Source organism: Oncorhynchus kisutch, linkage group LG10 (assembly GCF_002021735.2).
Source record: "Oncorhynchus kisutch isolate 150728-3 linkage group LG10, Okis_V2, whole genome shotgun sequence".
Taxonomy (NCBI): Eukaryota; Metazoa; Chordata; class Actinopteri; order Salmoniformes; family Salmonidae; genus Oncorhynchus; species Oncorhynchus kisutch.
Window position 1 is genome coordinate 10,088,930 of NC_034183.2, and position 6,000 is coordinate 10,094,929.

The 6,000-nt window shown below is 39.3% G+C and overlaps 6 non-coding genes across 6 annotated transcripts; all 6 read right to left on the reverse strand.

Annotated features, from left to right (window-relative positions):
* Positions 1-175: 175 nt before the first annotated feature.
* LOC116375977 (small nucleolar RNA U3) lies at positions 176-391 on the reverse strand. Its single transcript, XR_004211380.1, has one exon. It is a non-coding gene; the product is annotated as a small nucleolar RNA U3 (small nucleolar RNA).
* Positions 392-1,180: 789 nt separating this feature from the next.
* Positions 1,181-1,396, reverse strand: LOC116375984 (small nucleolar RNA U3). Its single transcript, XR_004211387.1, has one exon. It is a non-coding gene; the product is annotated as a small nucleolar RNA U3 (small nucleolar RNA).
* Positions 1,397-2,185: 789 nt separating this feature from the next.
* Positions 2,186-2,401, reverse strand: LOC116375985 (small nucleolar RNA U3). The gene has a single exon (XR_004211388.1). It is a non-coding gene; the product is annotated as a small nucleolar RNA U3 (small nucleolar RNA).
* Positions 2,402-3,187: 786 nt separating this feature from the next.
* LOC116376065 (small nucleolar RNA U3) lies at positions 3,188-3,404 on the reverse strand. The gene has a single exon (XR_004211459.1). It is a non-coding gene; the product is annotated as a small nucleolar RNA U3 (small nucleolar RNA).
* Positions 3,405-4,184: 780 nt separating this feature from the next.
* LOC116375995 (small nucleolar RNA U3) lies at positions 4,185-4,399 on the reverse strand. Its single transcript, XR_004211397.1, has one exon. It is a non-coding gene; the product is annotated as a small nucleolar RNA U3 (small nucleolar RNA).
* A 797-nt stretch (positions 4,400-5,196) lies between these two features.
* LOC116376066 (small nucleolar RNA U3) lies at positions 5,197-5,412 on the reverse strand. The gene has a single exon (XR_004211461.1). It is a non-coding gene; the product is annotated as a small nucleolar RNA U3 (small nucleolar RNA).
* Between the last annotated feature and the right edge of the window lie 588 nt (positions 5,413-6,000).

Genomic DNA, 6,000 nt, shown 5'->3' on the forward strand with positions numbered 1-6,000 from the left:
ATGTTAAAACACCTCATTTTGAAGCAATATATCTGGGCTGGACATGGAGATCAACAAAAGCCAGAGAACTGAAAAGATTATTGCTGGGGTCTCAGGACTGATTCAAGAGGTTTTATTTTACTACCGATAAGGATTTGGGAGACATTTCAGTAGTTTTTATTGTACATGGTTAACATCCACTCAGAACATATTCCCTTCATCCACATTCATTGAAGAACAAGGAACAGTCATCAAAGGTGGAAGAAAAATGAGCAAAGTCATTTCTAACCACCAGATTCATGCTCTGAATGGGAATATCTTGAATCGTCATCATGGATAGCGAGATCTACCACTTTAGACACACATTTCTCAAGTAACGCACTATAGAAATGATCCCTGAAAGTATAGTCTTGCTGTATAAGTTCTTGTGATCAAGGTAGAGCATCTTGAAAAGAGCATTTGCACCACCGGTTTGTGTTGCGTTTCTCAACATCAACAGTTGTTGCAATCAAATTATGTTAAATATGGAGAATTGCTATGTTCCTCAAATGAGAAATATGGTCAACGATGCTGGTTGCCAACAGGTCAAATATGACCTAATGTTGGTGGACAGCCATCCATATTTCAAAGGCAGTTATTTTTGTTGAAGTCTACCCCCGTTTAAACATTGTGTGTTTTAGCTATAGACGTATGGGTTGTACCATCAGATTTGTCTTGGTCTTCCGCATCCAGTGGTACCAAGAGTTAGTCTGTGTGATTAACGGGGGCTGAGATAGAGCTGTGTTTGTGAGACAAAGATGGATTCCGAAGGTGCCCAGGCCCGGGTCTTTTTTTTACAAAAACATCTGTAGAGTCAGAATGGTTTGAATTACAAACTACTAAAAGCTATCTATGAAAAGCTGAGACTCTATCGAACATGCACATGTAACATGTTTTGCTCTATGACACTCACAAGCTACAGAAAAGTTGTTTGAAAGTACAAAGGTTCTTCTACGTATAAAGGTCAAAGGTTGTCCTGAAAGGAAAATGTTAAAACACCTCATTTTGAAGCAATATATCTGGGCTGGACATGGAGATCAACAAAAGCCAGAGAACTGAAAAGATTATTGCTGGGGTCTCAGGACTGATTCAAGAGGTTTTATTTTACTACCGATAAGGATTTGGGAGACATTTCAGTAGTTTTTATTGTACATGGTTAACATCCACTCAGAACATATTCCCTTCATCCACGTTCATTGAAGAACAAGGAACAGTCATCAAAGGTGGAAGAAAAATGAGCAAAGTCATTTCTAACCACCAGATTCATGCTCTGAATGGGAATATCTTGAATCGTCATCATGGATAGCGAGATCTACCACTTTAAACACACATTTCTCAAGTAACGCACTATAGAAAGGATCCCTGAAAGTATAGTCTTGCTGTTTAAGTTGTTGTGATCAAGGTAGAGCATCTTGAAAAGATAATTTGCACCACCGGTTTGTGTTGCGTTTCTCAGCATCAACAGTTGTTGCAATCAAATGATGTTAAATATGGAGAATTGCTATGTTCCTCAAATGAGAAATATGGTCAACGATGCTGGTTGCCAACAGGTCAAATATGACCTAATGTTGGTGGACAGCCATCCATATTTCAAAGGCAGTTATTTTTGTTGAAGTCTACCCCCGTTTAAACATTGTGTGTTTTAGCTATAGACGTATGGGTTGTACCATCAGATTTGTCTTGGTCTTCCGCATCCAGTGGTACCAAGAGTTAGTCTGTGTGATTAACGGGGGCTGAGATAGAGCTGTGTTTGTGAGACACAGATGGATTCCGAAGGTGCCCAGGCCCGGGTCTTTTTTTTACAAAAACATCTGTAGAGTCAGAATGGTTTGAATTACAAACTACTAAAAGCTATCTATGAAAAGCTGAGACTCTATCGAACATGCACATGTAACATGTTTTGCTCTATGACACTCACAAGCTACAGAAAAGTTGCTTGAAAGTACAAAGGTTCTTCTACGTATAAAGGTCAAAGGTTGTCCTGAAAGGAAAATGTTAAAACACCTCATTTTGAAGCAATATATCTGGGCTGGACATGGAGATCAACAAAAGCCAGAGAACTGAAAAGATTATTGCTGGGGTCTCAGGACTGATTCAAGAGGTTTTATTTTACTACCGATAAGGATTTGGGAGACATTTCAGTAGTTTTTATTGTACATGGTTAACATCCACTCAGAACATATTCCCTTCATCCACGTTCATTGAAGAACAAGGAACAGTCATCAAAGGTGGAAGAAAAATGAGCAAAGTCATTTCTAACCACCAGATTCATGCTCTGAATGGGAATATCTTGAATCGTCATCATGGATAGCGAGATCTACCACTTTAAACACACATTTCTCAAGTAACGCACTATAGAAAGGATCCCTGAAAGTATAGTCTTGCTGTATAAGTTGTTGTGATCAAGGTAGAGCATCTTGAAAAGAGCATTTGCACCACCGGTTTGTGTTGCGTTTCTCAGCATCAACAGTTGTTGCAATCAAATGATGTTAAATATGGAGAATTGCTATGTTCCTCAAGTGAGAAATATGGTCAACGATGCTGGTTGCCAACAGGTCAAATATGACCTAATGTTGGTGGACAGCCATCCATATTTCCAAAGGCAGTTATTTTTGTTGAAGTCTACCCCCGTTTAAACATTGTGTGTTTTAGTTATAGACGTATGGGTTGTACCATCAGATTTGTCTTGGTCCTCCGCATCCAGTGGTACCAAGAGTTAGTCTGTGTGATTAACGGGGGCTGAGATAGAGCTGTGTTTGTGAGACACAGATGGATTCCGAAGGTGCCCAGGCCCGGGTCTTTTTTTTACAAAAACATCTGTAGAGTCAGAATGGTTTGAATTACAAACTACTAAAAGCTATCTATGAAAAGCTGAGACTCTATCGAACATGCACATGTAACATGTTTTGCTCTATGACGCTCACAAGCTACAGAAAATTGTTAGAAAGTACAAGGTTCTTCTACGTATAAAGGTCAAAGGTTGTCCTGGAAGGAAAATGTTAAAACACCTCATTTTGAAGCAATATATCTGGGCTGGACATGGAGATCAACAAAAGCCAGAGAACTGAAAGATTATTGCTGGGGTCTCAGGACTGATTCAAGAGGTTTTATTTTACTAACGATAAGGATTTGGGAGACATTTCAGTAGTTTTTATGTACATGGTTAACATCCACTCAGAACATATTCCCTTCATCCACCATTCATTGAAGAACAAGGAACAGTCATCAAAGGTGGAAGAAAAATGAGCAAAGTCATTTCTAACCACCAGATTCATGCTCTGAATGGGAATATCTTGAATCGTCATCGTGGATAGCGAGATCTACCACTTTAGACACACATTTCTCAAGTAACGCACTATAGAAATGATCCCTGAAAGTATAGTCTTGCTGTATAAGTTGTTGTGATCAAGGTAGAGCATCTTGAAAAAGAGCATTTGCACCACCGGTTTGTGTTGCGTTTCTAGCATCAACAGTTGTTGCAATCAAATTATGTTAAATATGGAGAATTGCTATGTTCCTCAAGTGAGAAATATGGTCAACGATGCTGGTTGCCAACAGGTCAAATATGACCTAATGTTGGTGGACAGCCATCCATATTTCAAAGGCAGTTATTTTTGTTGAAGTCTACCCCCGTTTAAACATTGTGGTTTTAGCTATAGACGTATGGGTTGTACCATCAGATTTGTCTTGGTCCTCCGCATCCAGTGGTACCAAGAGTTAGTCTGTGTGATTAACGGGGGCCTGAGATAGAGCTGTGTTTGTGAGACACAGATGGATTCGAAGGTGCCCAGGCCCGGGTCTTTTTTTACAAAAACATCTGTAGAGTCAGAATGGTTTGAATTACAAACTACTAAAAGCTATCTATGAAAAGCTGAGACTCTATCGAACATGCACATGTAACATGTTTTGCTCTATGACGCTCACAAGCTACAGAAAATTGTTAGAAAGTACAAGGTTCTTCTACGTATAAAGGTCAAAGTTGTCCTGGAAGGAAAATTGTTAAAACACCTCATTTTGAAGCAATATATCTGGGCTGGACATGGAGATCAACAAAAAGCCAGAGAACTGAAAAGATTATTGCTGGGGCTCAGGACTGATCCAAGAGTTTTTATTACCGATAAGGATTTGGGAGACATTTCAGTAGTTTTTATTGTACATGGGTAACATCCACTCAGAACATATTCCCTTCATCCACGTTCATTGAAGAACAAGGAACAGTCATCAAAGGTGGAAGAAAAATGAGCAAAGTCATTTCTAACCACCAATTCATGCTCTGAATGGGAAATATCTTGAATCGTCATCATGGTAGCGAGATCTACCACATTAAACACACATTTCTCAAGTAACGCACTATAGAAATGATCCCTGAAAGTATAGTCTTGCTGTTTAAAGTTGTTTGTGATCAAGGTAGAGCATCTTGAAAAGCGCATTTGCCCACACCGTTTGTGTTGCGTTTCTCAGCATCAACAGTTGTTGCAATCAAATATGTTAAATATGGAGAATTGCTATGTTCCTCAACTGAGAAATATGGTCAACGATGCTGGTTGCCCAACAGGTCAAATATGACCTAAATGTTGGTGGACAGCCATCCATATTTCAAAGGCAGTTATTTTTGTTGAAGTCTACCCCCGTTTTTAAACATTGTGTGTTTTAGCTATAGACGTATGGGTTGTACCATCAGATTTGTCTTGGTCTTCCGCATCCAGTGGTACCAAGAGTTAGTCTGTGTGATTAAACGGGGGGGCTGAGATAGAGCTGTGTTTGTGAGACACAGATGGATTCCGAAGGTGCCCAGGCCGGGTCTTTTTTTTTACAAAAACATCTGTAGAGTCAGAATGGTTTGAATTACAAACTACTAAAAGCTATCTATGAAAAGCTGAGACTCTATCGAACATGCACATGTAACATGTTTTGCTCTATGACGCTCACAAGCTACAGAAAAATTGTTAGAAAGTACAAGGTTCTTCTACGTATAAAGGTCAAAGGTTGTCCTGGAAAGGAAAATGTTAAAAACACCTCATTTTGAAGCAATATATCTGGGCTGGACATGGAGATCAACAAAAGCCAGAGAACTGAAAAGATTATTGCTGGGGTCTCAGGACTGATTCAAGAGGTTTTATTTTACTAACGATAAGGATTTGGGAGACATTTCAGTAGTTTTATTGTACATGGTTAACATCCACTCAGAACATATTCCCTTCATCCACGTTCATTGAAGAACAAGGAACAGTCATCAAAGGTGGAAGAAAAATGAGCAAAGTCATTTCTAACCACCAGATTCATGCTCTGAATGGGAATATCTTGAATCGTCATCATGGATAGCGAGATCTACCACTTTAGACACACATTTCTCAAGTAACGCACTATAGAAATGATCCCTGAAAGTATAGTCTTGCTGTATAAGTTGTTGTGATCAAGGTAGAGCATCTTGAAAAGAGCATTTGCACCACCGGTTTGTGTTGCGTTTCTCAGCATCAACAGTTGTTGCAATCAAATGATGTTAAATATGGAGAATTGCTATGTTCCTCAAATGAGAAATATGGTCAACGATGCTGGTTGCCAACAGGTCAAATATGACCTAATGTTGGTGGACAGCCATCCATATTTCAAAGGCAGTTATTTTTGTTGAAGTCTACCCCCGTTTAAAACATTGTGTGTTTAGCTATAGACGTATGGGTTGTACCATCAGATTGTCTTGGTCTTCCGCATCCAGTGGTACCAAGAGTTAGTCTGTGTGATTAACGGGGGCTGAGATAGAGCTGTGTTTGTGAGACACAGATGGATCCGAAGGTGCCCAGGCCGGGTCTTTTTTTACAAAAACATCTGTAGAGTCAGAATGGTTTGAATTACAAACTACTAAAAGCTATCTATGAAAAGCTGAGACTCTATCGAAACATGCAAATGTAACATGTTTGCTCTATGAAATCACAAGCTACAGAAAAATTGTTAGAAAGACAAGGTTCTTCTAGGTATAAAGGTCAA